Source organism: Argiope bruennichi, chromosome 5 (assembly GCF_947563725.1).
Source record: "Argiope bruennichi chromosome 5, qqArgBrue1.1, whole genome shotgun sequence".
NCBI lineage: Eukaryota > Metazoa > Arthropoda > Arachnida > Araneae > Araneidae > Argiope > Argiope bruennichi.
Genome location: NC_079155.1, coordinates 5,878,593 through 5,883,825, shown reverse-complemented (window position 1 = coordinate 5,883,825; position 5,233 = coordinate 5,878,593).

Here is a 5,233-nt window from a genome sequence, read left to right as displayed (position 1 = left end):
GAAATTATACAAATGGATAATTATTTCAATAGTATTTTTATTTATGTATATAATATACCTTTTGCAACTTTTAAATGTATTAAATGTTATTAATAATATTTTTAATTTAAAGGTAAATTTGAAAGGAAAATTAATATTAAATATGTTATTGACAAATTTAAAATGTATTCATATTCAACAAATAAGCGTATTTTACTGTTATATATACATGAAGTCGCTGAAATATGGGTAAATCATGTTTTTGTTTTATTCATTATAATCGTTTTATAACGAATAAACATCTAATTCTTTACAATGTTTAATTCATTTTAATTCCTTATACAAACATTTAGAATATATTTGCAATATATATCATTGTCCCCATTATACATATGTGTGTGTGTATAATATTACAGCTATCTTTTTCATCATGTTTCAGCAAAGTGTAAAAACTCGAATGCTAGTAAGTATTTTCTAATTCAAAATAAACTTAAAACTTTTTAAAACTTTAAAATTAAATGATAAAAATCTGCTGAAAATTTGAATAGTTGTGGAATAATAAATTCTATCATGCCAATTAAGAGGTTTTACTGTTACATACAGGGAAAAGAATATTTAAAAATGTGAAAGAATATTACGAAAAACATATAATTAAGCAATCAGAAAATGAAAAGTTTAATTACCGAATTACTAACAATTAATATCATTAAACGGTTTTTTATTTTGGGTCTTTCCTTTTCTGTTCTTGAAGACATAAGTATATTAACTTCGCTTACAAGTGTTATTATTATGTAATTAAAATCAGAAAATATATCACTAAATAGGGGAGAAAAACTTGATTTTCTCTCTCTTCGTTTTTATCTCGTTAAATACAAGTTTGCCATTCGTAAAAAAAAAAAATCAACTTCTAAAGAGTGATATCAGACTACATGATTGAAAAAATTACACAACGCCCCCTGATGTGAAGTTAGTAATTCCTTAGTGCAGTCGATCGATATTTTTTCTTCTTCTACAACAGCTTCGAATCAGAAATAAAAGTAAAAACGGAAGAAAGACGAAAAAAACTATTTAGTTGCAAAGGTCTAGAAAATGATTTAATTCTATTAGACCGTAACATGGGAGCAAATACTACATTGCAATGATTCAATTCACGCTTTTCTTTTGCCTGTATTTCGTCCCATTACCAGACCCTTCGTTATTTTCTTTCCTGATATAAAAAAGAACAAATGCCAGTGGTACTAAAAACGATAATGAAGGATAATTACGTCGATGCCTAATAACAACAGAAAAAATAACTGCAAAAAGAACCTTTTACTTTTTCCATGTCATGCAATTGTTCCTAGGGTACAATTTATCTTGGCCATTTCTCAGCAGTTTTTGAAACCTTATTTCTAATTTTTCGATTACATTGAGTTGATTTGATTTGATTTTTCTCTTATTTATACAATAAATAAACTTCAAGTACCCTCAACAAATGGAAATCTCATTTCATTGGTTGAATATCGGACTGATATTTTTTGGGAGGAAAGAATTCAATGTATAAAAACTTAATTTAATTTCGAACACTTCTTTTCCTTTTTGGCTAAAACGAATTTGTCGTCAAGTCTGATTCTGAAGCTGCGGCCTTAAATTGAATAACTTGTTTTGTAGTGTGAAAAGATTAAGCAACTCAGCAATTAATTTGGATTCTCCTTAATGTAAAAATATCATTAATTTGGGATTTTTCTTAATTAAAGTTTAATCTAACCTTGGAGATGGATATTTAAGGAATATAAAAACTTTACAAATGATTACGAGGGATGTAAAAACCTTAAAATTAATTAATTATATATTATAGCTGTAATTATAAATAATTATTTTTAATGCATAACCATCTTGATTTATTGACTTTTTAAAATGTTATATCTGCACTGTCTTCACAAGATGTACAAAAGCTGTTTTTATTTTCTTATACAGACAAGCATAAATACTGTATGTAACAGAATAGGATTTGCTTCAGTCCTAGAGAGATAATATATGAAAATATATAGTATTTCATATATAGAGAGAGAGTCATGATTATATGATTCATGATCATGAAAATATATAGTCATGATTCGAAATGTGTGCAGTAGTTAAATTTATTGTTGTTAGTAACTGCAAAAGTAAGACAAAAAGAGTAGAGAAGAAGGAAAAACTTTTCTTTAAGTGAATAGGTAAGATAGGAATTACTATTTTATTTCTTCTTTGTACTTCACCATTTTAGCTACGGGTTTTTTTAATGTTATAACATTAAACTATATTTTGAAAATAAGCTTGTTGCTTTAAATCATGTGCATATAATAAAGGTAAACATGCTATAAAAACATTATGGCCATTACAAACTATTTTATCGTTTTCTACTGCGATAAAATATAATAGTATATATCAAGTGTAAATACACGATACATCTTACTTTAAAACAGAATTCAAACTCACTAACCATCCACGATCAAAAGAAAGGTATGCAGTCTTGGTCACCTTAGTTAAATATAAATATTGAATAAAATTAAAATAATTAAAAATTAATTAAAAAAAAACTAAAATTGTAAGCTTGAAAACACAGACCTTAAAATCAAAAACATTACTTTTTAAAAATTTTTGACATTATGTTGCCAAGTTCCATATATCTATTATTTTTGATAATAAGTCGTTATTCCACTTTTTCTTTTACTAAGGAATTGCAAATTACTAAAGAATATTCATATATACGATGGATTTGTTTTCACGACTGAAAAGAAGTCAAATGTATGATTCATAACATTTGACTTAAGAACAAAATCAATTCATTAGCAAGAGCTGCATACAAACATTATTGATTCTCAACATAATTGCCTCAATGATTTTAGACTAGGTTTCCGATTTCCTCATTTAAGAAGGTTTGCCAACAATGATTAAAGATGTGCCGAAACTCAGATGTTCATCAAAAATTTGGTAGTTCATTTGAGTTTTCATTTAAGTAAATAATGTGCAGCAAGAACCTCTGAACATTCAACCTCCAAATCAGAAATTTTGGCGCGCTTATAGGCCAGCTTAGGATTCGAGCATCCACGCTTCTTTCGAGTGACCTGATCCATTCGTTGAACAAAATATTTTGTTGCGACAGAATTTTTGTCCTTGTTCGTATTTGTGACTTTCACCTCTTCCCTGAACGAAAGAACGAGTTAGGATGCCTAGAAAATTAATAATTCCATTTTAAAGTAAAGGTGAAGACCATTACTTTTGGCAACACTTTTTGAAGAACAGATAAGGAAATCCTATCGATATGGCAAATATATAAATCTTCACTGCGACTATGTTGAAAAGTAACCATGATTGGGAAAACTCTTGATGATAAATTCATTTTGCGTTCTGCTCTTGTCTTTTTTATAATTCATCAGAGCTTGAAAGGCCTAATAGGATAGTCTCCTTAGTAACAATAGTCTCCTTAAAACTCTCTCACATACTCTTTGAGAAAGGTGTTGTTCTAAAGAACGCTTTTGTATGTCATTGCAGTACAATAGCTACAAAATATTAAACATTGGTATGAATTTAACATTTTTATTGAATCTATTGTGTGGTCCTATTGCTGATTAATAAGTTTTAAGATCCGTTTTTTTTATCAATGAATTCCTGGTATTAAAAGTATCCGAAAATCAAATTTGTGTTTCAGACAAGCTTTTCCCAATTGATTGAAACAAAAATTCCATACAAAGCTACACTTGTAGATACAAAATCACACATCAAAAAATAAATTTAACTCAATGCGTTTTTGAGTTACACTGCTTATATATGCCTAAAAATACAGACCGACTGAAGGTGAATTTTTGTTGGATGGAGCTCAAAATGTGTTAAGTTTCTACATTATTACGCATTTTATGTTAGATATGTGTACTGAATTTTAGTCATACTACTTTCTTCATTTTGTTGTTAGTGATTAACTTATATTCGAACAACCGAACAAATACATTTCCTTTGAAAGGATTTTGCTCAAAACATGATAGAAACATAAAACGTTGGTACAAAAACCTAGTTTTATCCGTCTCATTCAAAATCTTTTGAGTTGCTTCAAACTGACTGACGGACATATTTACATAATGCCAAACTGTTTTGCTCGAACACAAACAGATTTTAAACTCGGAATATTCTTCAAAATTTCAAGATCACATTTCTTAAAGATGACAATAATTCGTTTAGGAGAAATAAAATAGATCCTATCAATTTGTTGTAACCAAATTGGCGCAAATGGGATTATTTTTCTGAAATACACAAGCAATAAAAAACAAAATAATGATAAATAAACAGCAAAATAATGATGACCTTTTATTTATTATTATTTTTATTTATAATTTAATTAATCTCGATTCTTGGATGACTTTCTTCTGCACTTCGATCGTCATGTTTTGCACGAAAAAGAGTGGGCACAAACCATCATTTTTCATTTTATTTAATTACTAAATAAACAAAATCTGATAAATTTTTAAGGAGCATTGTTTATTTTACAACAAAGCGTGTGCTATTTTTCTAAGGTATATTTAGGATGAAATACTTTTATCTTCTGTAATAAAGGATATGTATTTTATTTACACTATTTTCCTTTTTTTTTCTTCTTGTATATAATTGACTATTATTATTCGCATATTTTTTTATCTATTTACCAACAAAACTTCACATTTTTACCTCTAACAAATTATTATTTTATTTGTTTCCTCTTAACTGTTGAATAAAAAATGTCGTTGATTCTGATTGTCTATTGGAATCTAATAAATGTATTTAAAAGCATTTATTTATTTTTTTATTTCATTGTCTTGATTAGATTAAAAGAGTCTCAAGTCTCATTGTCGTAACTTGTCTACTTGATGGAATTTAATTTTCTATGTGTGCTGGAGGCAAGGTTCAAGAAATTTTTGAACAATAATAAAATAGTTGTTCTTCTGTTTATAGATTATTATGAATTTATTATGTATATCTCTACATTATCAAAAGTTTCATAAATAAAAAAAAGATTGTTCAGCGTAATAAACAATGATTGAATTATTCACTGTTTCAGCTTATTTTAAATCTCTAAACTTACTTTGATAGAAATCTGAAAAAAAGTAAACATTTGTTATTATAGTATTTTGACAAATGCAAACTTTTTTTAAAAAATACCGGTTACTGCTTATATAAGGATTACATAAAATCTTCTAATTCATCCTTATTTAAAAGACTCATATATTATACAAAAGTCAGGTTGTTCCTCTATTGAACAAAAACT